At 34.9% G+C, this 18,606-nt stretch overlaps 1 long non-coding RNA gene across 1 annotated transcript in view; it reads left to right on the top strand.

The window, feature by feature from the left end:
• Positions 1 to 12,352, top strand: part of LOC149750469 (uncharacterized) — a 75,402-nt gene extending 63,050 nt beyond the window's left edge. Inside the window, exon 4 of the long non-coding RNA XR_016392248.1 lies at positions 6,236 to 12,352. This is a non-coding gene — a long non-coding RNA (uncharacterized LOC149750469). The remainder of the gene's footprint in view (positions 1 to 6,235) is intronic.
• Positions 12,353 to 18,606: the final 6,254 nt, after the last annotated feature.

Below are 18,606 nucleotides of genomic sequence, written 5' to 3' on the forward strand. Positions count from 1 at the left end.
TATATATACATATGTTCCCATATCTCTTCCCTCTTGCGTCTCCCTCCCTCCCACCCTCCCTGTCCCACCACTCCAGGCGGTCACCAAGCACCGAGCTGATCTCCCTGTGCTATGCGGCTGCTTCCCACTAGCTATCTACCTTACGTTTGGTAGTGTATATATGTCCATGCCTCTCTCTCAGTTTGTCACAGCTTACCCTTCCCCCTCCCCATATCCTCAAGTCCATTCTCTAGTAGGTCTGTGTCTTTATTCCTGTCTTACCCCTAGGTTCTTCATGACATTTTTTTTTCCTTAAATTCCATATATATGTGTTAGCATACCGTATTTGTCTCTCTCTTTCTGACTGACTTCACTCTGTATGACAGACTCTAGGTCTATCCACCTCATTACAAATAGCTCAATTTTGTTTCTTTTTATGGCTGAGTAATATTCCATTGTATATATGTGCCACATCTTCTTTATCCATTCATCCGATGATGGACACTTAGGTTGTTTCCATCTCCGGGCTATTGTAAATAGAGCTGCAATGAACATTTTGCTATGTGACTCTTTTTGAATTATGGTTTTCTCAGGGTATATGCCCAGTAGTGGGATTGCTGGGTCACATGGTAGTTCTATTTGTAGTTTTTTAAGGAACTTCCATACTGTTCTCCACAGTGGCTGTATCAATTTACATTCCCACTAACAGTGCAAGAGGGTTCCCTTTTCTCCACACCCTCTCCAGCATTTATTGTTTCTAGATTTTTTGATGATGGCCATTCTGACCGGTGTGAGATGATATCTCATTGTAGTTTTGATTTGCATTTCTCTAATGATTAGTGATGTTGAGCATTCTTTCATGTGTTTGTTGGCATTCTGTATATCTTCTTTGGAGAAATGTCTATTTAGGTCTTCTGCCCATTTTTGGATTGGGTTGTTTGTTTTTTTGTTATTGAGCTGCATGAGCTGCTTATAAATTTTGGAGATTAATTCTTTGTCAGTTGCTTCATTTGCAAATGTTTTCTCCCATTCTGAGGGTTGTCTTTTGGTCTTGTTTATGGTTTCCTTTGCTGTGCAAAAGCTTTTAAGTTTCATTAGGTCCCATTTGGTTGTTTGGTCTTTAATCCATTTTGAGTTTATTTTTGTGTATGGTGTTAAGGAGTGCTCTAATTTCATTCTCTTACGTGTACCTGTTCAGTTTTCGCAGCAGCATTTATTGAAGAGGCTGTCTTTTCTCCATTGTATATTCTCACCTCCTTTATCAAAGATAAGGTGACCATATGTGGGTGGGTTTATCTCTGGGCTTTCTGTCCTGTTCCATTGATCTATATTCCTATTTTTGTGCCAGTACCATACTATCTTGATTACTGTAGCTTTGTAGTATAGTCTGAAGGAAAATATTTTTGTTGTTTTTCTATTAGTGATTATGAGCCCTCTTAACTCAAATACACTTGAATTTATACTTTTTGATCGAAATTATCATTACTTTTGGATCACCCCAGGTATAAGTTCCAATGATATTGTCCAAGTTAATTTATCTTATAGAAAATTTAGGATGGCTGCCCATTTCTGGTGTAGTGAATTTTCCAGTTCCTAACAGAATATCACCCACAGAGACTTGGCTGCTCCTTTCAACAAATGAAAGGGAACACACTAATTTCTTAGCTCATCCCAGGATACAAGACAGCACCATGAATCAAAGATCAGAGTTTTGCTTGATTCAGCCACCAAATGCCACTTTCTTCTCAGTGTCATATAGCGATGACACTTGGATCTCTGCTCATCCTGACTCTAGCCAAGAGATAATTGCTTGGACTGAAGCCTAGGCATGCAGTACACATTGGCTTCCTGTTGGGAACCACACTCAGAGAGAGAGAGTGTGTGTCAACCTTCGGTTCTTACGTAGCTTTTTCAAAGAATTCTTGACATCGATGATTCCTCCTTGCAATTTTTGGAATACTAAGACTATATAACAATTTATTAGGAGCCTCTTTAGCAACACCTAAAGACTGTGGGAAAGATGAAAAGAATGCACACAAAGGACAGGTGGACTTGCTGGGGCTCAGCGTGCTGTTTGCTCTGTTTGTATGTCATTTACTGCTGCTGGCAATTTTAAGAATATATTCTTCATTGGATATCTGAAATGAAATACGTTTGTCTCAACTTACCCTAATTCAGGCTTTGAAAAAGTTTATCTTACTTTGGAAAAATAGTTTAAGCAAAGCACTTGAGGGAAAACGGGTTAGAGAAAATGTCTCCAAAAACTCAATGTCTTCATTAGTAGAAGTTACCGCTACCCCACTCATCTTTTAGATACTGAAATCTGACCTAACAAAATGAAAAATAAATAATCTAATTAAATATCAGGGAACTCCAGTGGTTATTAAGTATAAATACAATTAATGAATACAAAAGGACTTTCATAGTACATTATATTTTACAATTATTTATAATAGAAATAAAATAAAGATAATAAAAACCTTGGAACCTTTATTAATTGTAAGAGTTTATAGTGCTTGCAGTTACTGTGTTTTGTTTTGTTTTATTTTCCTCAGAAAACAGGTTGAAACCTCTGAAACCTCAGAAAACAAGTTTCCTCAGAAAACAGATTGAAACAACCTGAAACCTCTAATTTATTTTATGAACTGCCAAATTTTGCAGAAGAGTCTAGGAACTCATCATGATTTGCCCCCTTCCAGAAATTCGTGTATTCCTCAGAAATGAATTCTACTTAAAACTTTCTGATTAATTCAATCATTTCTGAGTGTTCTGGGAAATAATTTATTTAATAATCTCTGCTTTGGAAAAGATATTTGGAAAAATGAAAAAAGAAAGAATCATTAATAGAGTATGAAATAGGTTTGTTAGTTGACCCCAAGGAGGGTGGGGGATTAGACTGTGGACGCAGAGTTTATAAGAGAAGAGGAAGAAATATGGAAGCAGTCATTATGAATACAGGAGGAAATCACATCTGTTAGAACTCATGGCCTGTGGCTATTCTGGACCACAGTTAGGAAAATGGTAAAGTAGATCTAGGTGGTAGACCAGGCGTATGACCCAAAGTAAATCCGTTGAACTGTGTGTGCCTAGACTCTTGAGCCTCAAAACATTCTCGTTCCTATTGGAAAAAAAAAACACTATTATTTTCTGAAACCACACACACACACACACTCTACAGTGCTCGTACACTGGGCATCTTTGCATTATTAGGAATTGATGGTAGGAAGAGCATCATAGCTCGACAGAGTGGAGAAGTGTTTGTGAGAAGTGTTTGTGATAGAAAGGATTTTCGTACTTTAGAAGGCAAGTGTGATCACAGAATTCTTAAATCATGGCAAAGAACTCATTTCTTTTTGCCCTGTCAGACATTTGGTATTTCAAAAATGAACAGCTCTTACATTTTTTCAGTTACAGCAAGGCCTTCTCATGACTGCCATGTCCTGGCTGCTGACCTTTGCTCCAGTGTCATCTGGTGTCACTTTCCACCTTGCTCGTCTCACTGCAGCTACTCTGTTCTTATTTTAGTTCTGTGCTCCAATCTCTTTTCCAACACCTAGCCTCACACTTTCCCCCAGAGGAAGAATCTTTTTCTTTCTTTCCCTTTCTTTCCTTCCTTTCCTTTCTTTAACCTGAATGCCTTCCTATCAGCCTTTCTGTCTTCCTTTCTCTTTTCTTTTTCTTTATTCTATCTCTCAGCTCCTTTTGTAATTAGTCCCTTCTCATGTTTCTGTCCTGCCTGACATGTTTCTTACTTGGAGATACTTTTCCTGTGCACCTCATCTAAGATGGGTTCCCCCGTCTTACCCTCAGCTGTTAACTGCCTCAATATCCCATTTTCACTTAAGAAGTAAGAATTTTTTATTCTGCACTTCTTTGATATTGATATTTACATCTATCAGAATAATTTAACTCTGGGACATGAATTCTTATGACTGTCTGAAAACATTCTGAGGATGTATACCAAAGAGTTTCTGTTTTTCAAAACTGTTCATGAATCATTTTAATAAGTAAAACGAAGACAAGAACTACACATTTTCATTCATTCCAATTTCCATAGAATCAATCGAACAAATATTTTTTTCTCTGCAGAGAGATCAAGATGGTTTTCCTCCCAGATACTTTAGTTTTCTATTCTTAGATTTGTATGTATATATCTTTGAGTGTGTATGTGTGTGTGTATATATATATATATACATATGTATATATGTAAAAACTGTATTTGCTCCCACTCAAATGTGGAAAGAATAAAATATGATGCTTTATTCCTCCATAAGTGTACTTCAGAAAAACTTAAACTTCCTAAGGGAATGTAATTCATTATGAGGTGAATACTCAGTGAAGTCATAGTTCACACTTACTATCAAGGTTATTCATCCCATCTCAAAGGGTGTTCCATCATTTCCTTCCCAATGTAGGCCCCCTCTAGGTGCACAGGGATACCTACCTGTGCCCAGAGATTTGACAAAGGGGCCTATGGTCTGCATGTTCTTCTCTTCCTGACTTATAATAAATTCTAGATTACCCATAAGTGATCTTAACTAGACTCTGAGTCATGGTTTCACATCTTGCTCTACCTGCTGCTGAAGTAGCTTAAAGCTGGTATAACTCATGGTCTTTTCAGAGTACAGTGGTTCCCTTTCTGCAGTAACTTGGCTCCATCTTGATTTTCTTTGCTTCAGATGCTCTGAGAGCATCTGAAATGCCTGCTTTCCAGGTCCTGGCATAGACTATTCATGTCAAGGCATCCATCCCATGGCTACCTATTCCCTTACCATGGTGGCCTCAGCCTCCCCAGGAAGTTTAGCTCTCAATCCTCAGCAATTCCACTGGGGGTGTACCAGGCCTTCTAGATCCCTCTCCAATCCTGTGCAGACCTGACAGTATCTCATGTCTACTCTCTTCTTAAACATATCAAGCCACTCTCTTTCCTTAGCTATAAACAACAGCTAGCAAATCCTTTTCAGAGGGAAGAACTTTCAGGGTATTTAGCAAGTGAAGAGGCATCACCATGCAATTTAAAAAGCAGACCTTCAAAGCAAAATAATTTTCTAGGTACCTCTCTTGCAAGAAGAGGTTTTTTTAAAAGTTATATATAAATGACTGTGAGACCACTAACTAAAATACACATCTAATTAATATATTTTTTTTAATCCAACACTGCCTACTACCTTGTTAGGTACAAGATCCCTTGGAATTTTGAGATTCTGATATTGTTGTTGACATAGGATATTAGATAAGTTTTTTCTAATAGGAAAAAAAATAAGTCAGCATTGAGACTTGAAGCTGAATAGTGACTGTGTTATTCTGTGCTGAACTTGCTCTATTCTTACCTGAGGTAACAAACTTCATGGCCAAGCCTTCATGGTAGAATGGGCACAAAGAAAGAAATTGGCTTACCAGTAAGAAGAGGTACTAGGAAAGTGTTTTAAATTTTGACATCTGGTATCATATATTATGTTTAGTTTGGACAGAGTAGTCTTTTTTTATTCACTATGACTGGCCTCACCGGTCAATTAATGACAGAAATAATTTAAAGAGGGGAGTCATTTAAAAATGTTTGATATAGATGTACTATTTTAACTGTCATTCACTTTATAATAATTTGAAGCAGGGCTACATTTACTGTTATTTGGTTTTTGTTTTATTTTGTTTCTTAACATGAATTTACTTATCTTGTATAAACTGTATTTATAATGCATTGTCTTTTATTTCCATGTTGTTTGTCTTTTTTAAGTGAAATGAGAACGTAAATGTATTTGTAAAATGATCCAAGAGTATAATCCTCATAGATTTTATATTCCTCTGCCTAATTTTTTAAATTTATGTTTTTCTATACATAATTCAAGACTTTGTTTGTAACCTGCTTAAGTATTTTGAAACCATTAAGCACAGACTTCAAAAGAACTGCTCTTTCCATGCTCATATTCCATTAGGTTATATAAATAACAAAGAAGTAATAAAAAGGACACCTGGGGGAAAAAATTGAGAAAAAGCACAAATTATTCTTGATAAACATGCAGCTTATGTGGTGGTGGCAGAAATGGGAGAGTATTAGACCATAATTTAGTATCCTGGTGCAGTCCTTGGTTGATGAACGTAAGTTTTAAGTCTTGCAAAGAAAATTGATATTCTTAGTTAACCCAATAGGTTAGTTAAATTGAGACCAGTTAAAAGGGCTTCTCCCATGTTTACACACATTTTATATAATCATATCAATCATGCATGTATTTTGTATTTCTTTTCTTTTGTCTTTTAGCTTGGTTGAATTCAGTAGCCTTCTGGAGCCCCTTCTCCTGGACACCTACTCAACTATGTGTTGGGAAGACCAAGGTGAATAAGGACTGGACTCTGAATGCAGTGAGGGTCTAAAAGGGAGATAACAAACACTCATCCATGTTTTATGTAGTAAATCCCACCAAGCACAAAAACTAAAAGTACATCGTTTCACATATTAAAAATAGGCCCCTATGTCACTTATTCTTATGCCAGTTTTTCTTCAGTATTTTATGTAAAATTTTACTTGATAATTTAGATCAAGTTTTAAAGATGTAAAAATATCTGGATAATAGTATGTGCCCTTATCACTAATTGTCAGTCTACATCAGCTACTATTTATTTTAAAGTACTTCATTCCAGTGTGAGGAGGGTTACATTTAAATATTTCTCAGTCTCCTGAGATTTCTGATTCATATATGTAGCTCTGAAATACTGTGAGCAGGGTGCCATTCAATGCTTTTATGGAGTTTTTTTTTTTTTTTTTGCTGCTCGTGAACTGCTATGTGCCAGATGCCCCATTCATAACATCTCTTAACTCTGATAATGAGTAGATGTCATTATTTTGCCTTCCAGCACTTCTGATCAATATCAGGCTAATATTATTTTCTCTCTGATTTTCCTTTATATTTTCAAAATTTATAGCAAACACAAAATGAAGTAATTATTTAATGTTTAACACAGTACAGTTTTTTTTTTGACTGCCCTCTAAGCCCTTGCAACTAGGATCGACTTTATTACAAGTTTAAAAAATTATGAAAATATTTTAGCATAAATATTTATTTAGTGGTACCCTTAACAGTGAATTTATGAGTTTTTTAGGCCACTTTTCAAACTCATTTTAGTTTCAATTAAGATTTGGTGGAATATTTTTTAAACTCATATAAGAAAATATAAGACCTAAAAAGGAAATGTAAGTCACATTCTTTAGAATTATCTTTCTGTTTATACCCAGTATTTCTTAGTTATCAGAATAAAATTGTGAGCCCAGTGCCTGACACATATTTGGCACTCAGAAAAGTGTATTAAATGAATGCATTCAAACTGAAATAACGTAGCTGCTTAGTTGAGGCTTCTCTTGTTTTAGGTGTTTTTTTACAAGATTCTTTTCATTTTAAAAGAGATAATAGAGACTTTAGAAACTGAAAGGTAATGTTAATAGGAATCATAGCAATTATCTCGTCTATCTTCTCCAATTTTCAGATGGAGTTGACAAAGAAATTAAGTGATTTAACCAATGGCAAGTTAAATAGACTTCAAACTTTCAGATGTATTATTAAGCCATGTAGTTAATTTGGTTCAAAGTTTTGATTTAACCAACATGTATTAAGCATGTGTAATGATGAAGGCACTCTAATGAGCGCCAAGCTTAAAAAAAAAAAAGAAACACGAAATTCCTACCCAAAGTTTGTAAACTACGGACTAGTATTTGGGAACCACTGAAATTTGATTCTTAGGCTCCGGACTGGAGTCTGGGCGGGCGATACTGATTTGAGAGTCATTAGTATACACTTGTAATTGAACGGATGCAGTGAATGAGATCACACAAGAGGAAATAAAACAAAAGAAATAGTAGAACTAGTGGATTCCTGGTGAAGACGTATTTATAAGATGATACAAAGAGAATCAAGGGGGAAAAGAGACATATAAAAGGAGTGAGAATCAGATGATAAATAGTTCCTTGAAAATCAAGGGACAAAGAGAACCAGGTAGTAAATGATGGGAGGTTTCTTGTACCTTGCAGAAAACTCAATTATGATGAAGACTTAAAAGACACTATTAAAATCAGACATTCAGCATCACTGGGGATTCTTGCAAAAGTGCTTTGCTACAAAGGGAGTAACATATGAGCCACAATGAAGATTGCAAATTCTTGGAAAGAAGGAAAGAGGAGGAAAGAAATAATACAAATAAAAGACCAGCATTTTCCAGAATGAGTTCTGCTATCTTCACAGGTTTTAGTAGCTATTACTTGAAAAATATAAAAGAGAGCGTTGGGGTAGAGAGTTCACTTGTGAGATATCTTGAGGAAACAATTAAAAAAGTTAATTTTGCTGCAGGACTTCAGAAAATTTATTTGGCAAATGGGAATGGAGAATATCCAAAAGAGGGTATATTTGGTCATCTATTTTCTTTAAAAATAAAAAACAGTTTTGGGGATTACTATTCTATATTAGTCACTTGGGAAATTTTGCTTTGGAATAAAAAGAAAAAGCCAAGATATTTAACACTAATAGAAAAAGAAAGAAGAGAAAGAAACAACAGGAATTCAAAAAAAATTCTCCAGCTTTATTAAGATATAATTGACACATAACATTGTGTAAGTTTAAGGTATACAATATGTTGATATGATACATTTATATATTGCAAAATGGTCACTACCATAGTACTAGCTGACACCTCCATCATGTCACGTAACTACCATTTCTTTTTTGTGGTGAGAACATTTAAGGTCTACTCTTAGCAACTTTCAAGTATATTAAACAGTTTTATTAGCTAAAATCACTGTAACGTAATTAGACCCAGAGAACTTATTCATCTTAAAACTGGAAGTTTGTACTCTTTGGCTGACATCTCCTGATTACCCCCAACCCCCTGCCTCTAGTAAACACCATTCTAGTCTCTGTTTCTATGAATTTGACTTCTTAAAAATTCCACATATAAGTGATATCCTACAGTATTTGTCTTTCTCCAACTTACTTCAGTTAGCATCGCGCCCTCAAAGTCCACCCATGTGATAGGTTGAAAGAAACCTTGTTTGTGTTGAGGTGTGAATCCCTTCTACTCCAGGATAAGTTTGATTAGATTTGAAAGCCCAAATATTGGAATTTCAATATGTTTAAAGGTTCAGTGCAAATAAAGACCTTCTGAAGTCAAGTGTACACTCAGATAGTGACAGAGCCATGCAACAGAATTTCTATTCATTTGTGTTTTCTTCACAAAGACATCCAGGAAAGATGCATCAAAGGGGAAACCTAGCAGAAAATCTTAAACCAAAATAATTGGTAAGGCTGATTAAGAGAGGAGAAAACATGAAGCAAAGAAACTTAGTAAGTACTTTTTTCCAGCTTTATTTCGATATAAATGATATATAACATTGGGTATATTTAAGGTGTACAACATGTTGATTTGATACACGTATATATTGCAAAGTAATTACTACCATAACATTAGCTAATACCTGAATCATGTAGCATAATTTCCATTTATATTTTGTGGTGAGAATATTTAAGATATACTCTCTTAGCAACTTTCAAGTATATAATACAGTATTATTAACGTAAATTACTATACTGTACATTAGATTCCCCAGAACTTATCTTATAACTAGAAGTTTATAATATTTGATATTATTATATATCAAAATATGATATTTTGACCAACATATCACTTCTCTGCCACCTCCCAGCTCCTGGTAACCACCCTTTTTTTCTCTGTTTCTACAAGTTTTATGAATTTTGGGTTTTGTTTGTTTGGTTTTTTTAGATTCCATATGTAAATGAGATCATACAATATTTGTCTTTCCGTGTCAGGCTTATTTCATTTAGCATAGAGCCCTCAAGCTCTATCCATGCTGTCACAAATGGCAAGGTGTCTTTCTCATGGCTGAATAATATGTACATATGTATATACACCCCCCACCTCATCTTTATTCATTCATCTGCTGAGGAACACTTAGGTTGTTTCCATATCTTGGTTATTGTGAATAATGCTGCAATGAACATGAGAGTGCAGATATCTCTCCCAAGATCCTGTTCTCATTTCCTTTGTATATATACCCAGAAATGGGATTGCTGGATCATGTAGTAGTTTTATTTTTAATGTTTTGAGGAACCCTCTTAGTTTTCCATAGTGGCTGCACCAAGTTACATTCTCACCAATGGTGCAGGAGAGTTCCTTTTCTCTACATCTTCGCCAACACTTGTTGTTTCTCGTCTTTCTGATAATAGTCATTTTGACAGGTATGAGATGGTATCTCATTGTGGTTTTGCATTTTTCTGGGGATTACTGATGTTGAGGACTTTTTCTTGTACCTGTTTGACTGTCTTCTTTGAAAAAAATAAAGAAGATTGAAATCATATCAAAAGCCTTTTCGTACCACAGTTGCATAAAACTAAAAGTTTTCCTGGTTTCCTAGTTTCTCCTAGTTTACCAGGAGAAAACTGAAAAATTAACCAATATGTGGAGATTAAACAGCATGCTACTGAACAACCAGTGGGTCAAGGAAGAAATCAAAAGAGAAATCAAAACCATTTCTTGAGACAAATAAAAATGAAAATACAATATACCAAAACTTATGGAATGCATCTAAAGCAGTTCTAAGAGGGAAGTTTTTAGTGATAAATACCTACATGAAGAAAAAAGAAAGATCTCAAATAAACAACCTAATTTTACAACTCAAAGAACTAGAAAAAGAAGAACAAACTATGACCAAAGTTAGTGGGAGGAAAGAAATAAAGATCAGTGCAGAAATGAATGAATGAGAGACTAAAAAGAAAATAGAAAAGATCCCTGAAACTTGAGTTTTTTTGAAAAGATAAACAAAACACACAGACCTTTAGCTAGACTTATCAAGAAAATAAAAGAGGATTCAAATAAACAAAATTATAAATGAAAGAGGGTACATTACACCTAGATACCACACAAATGGAAAGGAATATGGGAAACTACTATGAACAATTATGCACCAACAAATGGACAAACTAGAAGAGATGAACACATTCTTCGTAAGTACTTCTACTGGTCTTACATTCCTGCTCATTTTCTGGCATTCCAAAATCTTATTTGAAATTTTGGACATAAACATTCTTAGAAGAATCCACTGGTTAACAAAGAAAATTTTGTTTCATACTTAAAATTTTCTTTTCAATTCATAACTGGTTTTCTGTATGTGAGACATATTGTTTTCTTATATCAAGTGAATGCTGTCGGGAGTGATCTTCCATCACTTGTTCCTGTTTCTGGAACATGGCTTGCTCTGTGGCTTGGCATTTTGGAGCTGTCCCTTTTAGACAAGTCTTGAATAAACCATCTTCTCACATAATTTGGCAGAAGCAAAATGGCATCCTCATGTAAAATGTCACCTGCTCTAGACTGGCATTATTCTTGAGATTATAAGTATTCGAATAATGCTCTAAGATTCCTCTCTGTTTATCTCAGAAATATTACTCCCTGATGGTTTCTAAGAGGATAGATTTGGTTATTTTATTAGGTCAAACTTTAATCCTTGATAGAGAGCAAAATATTTTAAAAACGGAGCCTAGGACAGATAAAGTTTGATTTAGTAATTAAACATTAGAGCTGGAAAGGAAAATAGAGTTCATTGAATTCAGTGATTAGTGAGATGACTCTAGAAGAATTTCTGTTTCAGTACCATTGTGGAGAAAGAAGGTAAGCTAAATTAGGGTTTTTGGTTCCTTGGTTTTCTCCCCTCATAGCATTTCTTTGGGTTTCTTTTTACATTGTGTTCTTCTTTAGTAGATTAACATTTTATTTTAAAACAATAATTTAATATAAATATTTCATATTGAAAAGTTGGAAAATTAGTTTTTAAGGGATTAAATGATTTTCCCAAGTCATAACTCTACTAAAAGATACAATGGGAACTAGGAACATGGTTTCTTGTGTTTTAGTGCTTTTTGATTTTTATTTCATGTTTTTGTTCTATTAAAGATCTAAGAACCCAATTGGAATTCCATAATAGGACATGATGGCTTAAAAAAAAATAGAAAGAATGAAAGAAAAGAGTTATAAAGAGAATTAAAATCATCAATAATTATTCTTGCCTACTGCATTTTTCCTTCAAATAATTATTTCTTCACCTGTTTATATTCTTCATACTGTATGTGATAAAGAATTTAAATAATAAAATAAAAATTTCCCCAAAATGTATTCATCTCGATCAGGGTTTCTCAACCTCAGCACTAAAATTTTGGAGTGACACATTTTTTTGTTGTTTGCTGTCCTATGCATTGTATAATGTTTAGCAGCATCCTTGGCCTCAACCCACCAGATACATGGAGATATGACAGTCTTTTACTCAGTCATGATAATCAGAAATGTCTCAGAGAATGCCAGATATCCACCAGAGACAATACTACCCCTGGCTGAGAACGATTGATCTAAATAATGTACAGTCTAGATCCAAACTGAGACACCAAACTGAAGATAATCTTACCATATGTTAGCTATTGTGAGTAGACATTTGTTCCAAGATTTTAAGCAGTCCATTGTGATATTTTAGAAATTCTAAGGAAAACAGTCGTGGCTGTAAGAAGTGAGGCAGGTGTGGGAGTCAAGCCTTAATGCAAGCAGGTGAAGTGGGCTGCATGAGTGTTGACTATGTGCTTGGTGGGTGTGGAGAGTCCACAAAAATATTTAATATTCTAATTTAATTGAACTCAGTTCTTGTTAACTTTTTGTATTATGTGACCCTACATGTAATAGGCAAAAAGAGTTAAATATTTGTCTTTGATGGCTGGACAAGGCAGTCAGACTCTAGAGTAGAGTATGGTGATGGTGATGGGGATTTTAAGCTTGCCACTTTGATGTCCAGATGTGTCTTAGAATGAAAGATGGAAAAAGTCATGAAGAAAGGGCTATCTTGAGGACTAGCTTTCCCTAGTTACAATAAAAGGGAATTATTTTTTGTTTTTTTGTTGTTTTTTTTTACTTTGTATTAGTGAACAGCTATTAATCCCAGTGTGGAATTGTTCCTCTATCACCCACATAGTTCTCTTGAGTCTCTCAGCCACAGTGTCTGATCACTTCCTGGTGTAAAGCATGACTCAGCTTTGCCCAACTAGATTACTTTCATGCTATTTTCTGTACTTGTTCTATGGTCATTGGCATAGAGGTAACTATTACTTTAGCATTTTGACCTGTAATGATTTTATAAAGTAGCTGGGACAGTGATTATCTTGCCTGTCAATGCAAAGAGCCTAGCCACAACAGGAGAGAACTAAGCCACCAAGCAAAAAGATACAAAGGCAAAGAGACCCTGAACGATAAGGCACCTCAAGACTTCTTTAATCACCTGGATCCAGCTGTATCTGAAACTCAGGTTGCCCCTTGGACATCCAGCTACATGAGTCAACAAAGTAACCTTTTTTTTTTTTTTTTTTTTTGCTTCATCTAGTTTGTGTTAGGTTTCCATCACTTACAATTGAAAGAGGTCTGCTGAGTATGGAGAATATTCCCATTGAGCAAATGTGAGCAAGGAATTGCAAATGCATAGAAATAAAATGACAGCTATACAGATGAAAGACTAACACGAAACAACAAGAAAAGCCCCTTGAACTTTAATGCAGGAATAATGAACAAATAAAGAGTATGTGTGAGCTATCTCACAAAAACCTGTTCTTCAAGGAGAAGCAAGGCATCAGAGAAAAATGACCTCATAACAGATTGAAATAGAGACGATAATGGAGGAGGAAAATGTCCAGAATCAAACCAGAGAGTGTGTCCTTCTATTCACATACTGTTTGCAAATTCTAATGATGGAGGACCAGTAATGGAGTTCACCTGTGTAAGAACTGTATAATTCATTTATTCAGCCAACATTTACAAATTATTAACCAAGAGGGAAGGATTCCAAGTTGTTAAACACCAAGTCTCTGAACTTCAGTCTTTATCCGAGATGTAAGTCTAGGGAGGGGAAAAAAAATTTAAGAAACCATGAATAGTATAAAAGCTATTGTAGGCAAGTGCAGAGTGAGACAGACAATTCACTCTATTACTTATGGCTTCTTCAATTGTAAGTGACAGAAAAAGGAATTCAAACTAGCTTAAGTAGGAGAAAAAATTTGCATGAGGTTGCATTCAGGTTTGAACTCCTGAGTCCATGCACAGCTGGACTCAGGAGTTCAAACCATGGCACCTGAATTCTATCTCCTTCTCTACCTCTTAATTTTGTTTGCTTCTGAGTTGTCTTTCCACATTGTTGCAAAGAAGACAATTAGCAGATCTGGGTTAATGTCATTAGAGGTCATGACTCCAAAGGTAAAGTTACCTCTTTTCCTCACATGACATTTATTGACTCTGCTTTAGTCTTAGGCCCATTTCTGGAGCAATCTCTGTATCTAAGAGGATGTGCCTCAGCCTTGTCCATGTACCACTTCTGCAGCTGGGTGCTGGGACCATGATACTGACAGACCCACCAAGATAAGGTGAAGTGAGAGTTACTGAAAGGAAAAGAAGCTATGTAGTCAGTATCATTTATGATGATGATGGTTATGATGATAACCTTCATCATCATTATTCTAGACGACATTCAGTCTCCTAACACATCCTGGGTGGGACCTAGAAGTTGTCATGTCACATCTGAGCTAACTATTAAAGAGTAAGTATTTGTATGACTACTGTTGGTTAGGGTGAAAAACAAGAGGATGCATTAGTGTAGAGGATTCAGTGTAATTATGCAGGCATGCTTTAGCAAAATTCACTAATGTCCAAATATACACAAATTGTCATCTACCATTTATTGAGTACTGATTATGTGCCAGGCATTTGCTAAGTAAGCTCTTTAATTTGATCATCTCATTTAATTCTCCCAAATTTTACAAGGTAAATATTACTCTCTTTCTCAAATTGCAAATAATGCTCAGTGAGGTGAAATAATTTACTTAATTAGCAAGTGGTAGAGTTTGGATTGAGACACAGGAAGTGTGAAACAAGAGCTTGGATATTTAATATGACTTTGTACTTAGGGGGACCATACATCTCAGTTTATGCCTCTTGTCCTGATACAATTATTAATTGCATCCCCTTCTACTTCAAAACATGTTCAGATTTTGACAATAAATTATATAACATGAACACTGCCTCCTTCATGGATATGTTTGAACTCCCTTGTATTTTATATACTTGTCTTTCATTCAGAATGATTTTAATAATCTTTTATTTTAGGAGAAGAGCTTCATATTTACAAAGAAGGTGCAAAGATAGTACAGAGAGTTCTGATATCCCCACACCCACTTTCCCTTATTATTAGCACCTTATATTAATTTGTCACAATTAATGACAATATTGATACATTATTATTAACTAAAGTTCATACTTTATTCATACTTCCTTAGTTTTCACTTAGGGTATTTTTTCTGTTACAGGATCCCATCCAGGATATCACATTATGTTTAGTCATCATGTCTCCTTAGGCTCCTCTTAACTGTGACAGTTTCTCAGGCTTTCCTTGTTTTTGATGACATTGGCCCTTTTGCGAAGTACTGGCCAGGTGTTTTGTAGAATGTCTCCCATCTGGGATTTCTCTGATGTTTTCCTCACAATTATAATGGGGTTATGGGTTTGGGGGAGGAGATCACAGAGGTAAAGTGCCAATTTTATCACATAACATCAAGGGTATATACTATCAATGTGGCTTATTATTGTTGATATTAACCCTGATCACCTGGCTGAGGTAGTGTTTGACGTGTTTCTCCATTGTAAAGTTACTCTTGTAAAATGGTTGTTAACCTTTTCTAGTTATGTTTATACAGAGAACATGCACACATTTTAAGTGTGTGAATCCATGACTTTTGACAGATATATTTACCCATGTAACCACTATCCCTTTCAAGATGTAGAACATTTCTGTCAGCCTTCTAAAGTTGTTTTAACTTGTCTTAATGTAATCTTTTGATTTCATAGAGTCCCTAAAGAATCCTTTCAGTTATGATTGAGTCAGAAGTGCCCCAACTCTTAGCAGGCATATCACAATTTTGAGCTGCTCTCGAAATAAATAACCAGATTCTTAACTATGTTTGACTCTATCAGGTTACCTTTTATAGACTGGCCATCTCTCCATATATCCTTCCTGACTGGAATAACTAGGTAATGCAGACTTACCATCCCATGGACTTGAAACCTTGTCCTATAGGTAAGAACACCAGGATGAACAAGCCTCAGAAAGGGAGACTTAACGAAAAATCACAAGGAACCAATCTTTATAACTGCTAAAGTGTGACAGGATGTGAAGAAGGCTGACATGACTGTGACAAATCTGGCTTAGAGAAGACTATTGTGGATAATATCATGGGATACCACCGCATTTTATATTCAGAGATTTCTAAGAGTGGACCTGAAGTAGGAGCAAGACAGGTATGGTCTTAACATCCTAAGTAAGACATTATCAGTATTCGAAAGAGGTTTCTAAAGCACTTTTATCAATTCCTTTTTTAAAGTATTAGTTATAATATTAATCACTGTTGGATTTATAGGGAAATAATGTTTTACAAGAAGCAACATAAATATAAGTGTAAAAGTTCATGAGGCGGCATCATGCAAGTTATTTTATCAAAACTTATATAAAAATCATGGCATATAATTAGAGCTGAAAGAAATGTTAAATCTCAGAGAGCCACAAAGAAAAAAAACTCTTCAGTTTATAGATAATAAAAATGGATGAGTTGAAAAATTTGCCCAGATGATTGGATCTTAACCTTATATATAAACTTTATTGTGGTATAGTTTACATAAACAAAAGTATATGCATATTAAATATATGATTGATGAGCTTATAAAATATAAACTAAGCATAAAACTTTATATACTAAAAACCACCACAAATTAGATATATAACATTTTCATCACCCTGGAAAGGTACCTTATACCCCTGTTTACTCAATCCATCCCCTATTCTCAGACCCAGGCTCATCTGCTCTCACTACATATTAACTTTGACTTTTCTAGAATTTCATATAAAAGATGTCATATTGCATACACTGTCTTTTGTCTTCCTTTACTTCCTATAACATTTTTGAGATATATCTGTTTAGTGTGTATTAGTTGTTCCCTTTTATAGCTGAGTAGTATTCCATTGTATGGATATACCACTTGTATTTATCCTTTTGATGGGCATTTGCGTTGTTTCCATTTTATAGTTATTTTGAATAACACCACTATAAACATTTATACAGAAATACCTGTGGATCGTTATTTCCTTGGGTAGAAGTGGAAATGTTGGGTTGAATGGTAAGTGTATGTTTACCTTTATGAGAGACTGAGAAAGACTTTTCTAAAGTGGTTGCACCATTTTGCATTCTGATCAGCAGTGTATAAAAGTACTAGTTCTGCTGTATCCTTTCTAACACTCACAATGGTCAGTCTTTTTCATTTTAACCTTTGTAATAGGTAGTGGGATCTCATTTTGGTTTTAATTTGCTTATCCCTGAAAACTAATGGTGCTGAACATCTCTTCATGTGCCTACTGCCTTTTGTGTATCTTCTTTAGTGAACATATATTTTTTCTGTGTGTGTGTGTAGTATATAACCTTCCTTATGTACAAGTTCTTTGTAAAATATATGTTTTGTGAAATTTTCACCATTTCTGCTTCCTTCTCCCCTATTTTCTGAACGAGTCTCTGTAAGATTGACATTTTTCCTTAGATTGTTGATCACATTCACCAAGGAATGCCATCTGGACCTAGAATTTTCTTTGTGGGAATGATTTTTTATAGTTACTTTGTTTATCTTATTCAAACAGCTTTGTTGAGATGAATTTTACTTATAAAATCCACTAATTTCAAGGATACAATTTAGTCATTTTTAGTAACTACCAAATTATACAACCATCAACATGAATCAGTTTTAGAATATTTTTATTACCCTAATAAGGTCTCTCATGCCCATTTCCAGTTTATCGCCATTCCCACCACCAGCCCCAGGCATGGGAAGGTTTTTCACTGTAAAGGAAATGTAACAAACATAAAGTTTTTAGATTTTTTTCTTTCTTTTTGAGTCAATTTTGGTAAGTTGTGCCTTTCAATGAATTTGTCCATTTCACTTAGTTATCAATTTTTTGATATAAAATTTTCATGACATTTCCTTATTTTCCTTTCCATGAGTCTAGGGTCTAGAGTGATGGTTTTTCTTTTTATATTGGTCATTTCTCTCTTCTTTCTTTTTTTCTTAATCTGTCCAGCTTAGACATTTTCAGTTTTACTGGTCTTTACAAGGAACAGCTTTTGGTATTATTGGGTTTTATCTCTTTTTGCTCTTTTCTATTTTATTGATTTATACTTTTTATTCTTTCTTTTTACTTTGAGTTTAATTTATTTTACTCTTTTAGTTTCGAATGCAAAGTTTAGATGATTGAATTAAATGTATATTTTCTTTTCTACTATATGGCTTTAAGCTATAAATCTCTCCCTAAGAACTGCTTTAGATAGAGTCAACAGATTTTGACAGGCTGTTATTGTTATCAGTCATTAAAAATATATTCTAATTTATCTGGTTTTTTTTTTTTTTTTTTTTTTGCGGTACACGGGCCTGTCACTGTTGTGGCCTCTCCCGTTGCGGAGCACAGGCTCCGGACGTGCAGGCTCAGGGGCCATGGCTCATGGGTCTAGCCACTCCGTG

The sequence above is a fragment of the Delphinapterus leucas genome, chromosome 1, assembly GCF_059928025.1.
Source record: "Delphinapterus leucas isolate spDelLeu-1000000601 "Yukka" chromosome 1, BTC_Dleu_Yukka2, whole genome shotgun sequence".
Lineage (NCBI taxonomy): Eukaryota > Metazoa > Chordata > Mammalia > Artiodactyla > Monodontidae > Delphinapterus > Delphinapterus leucas.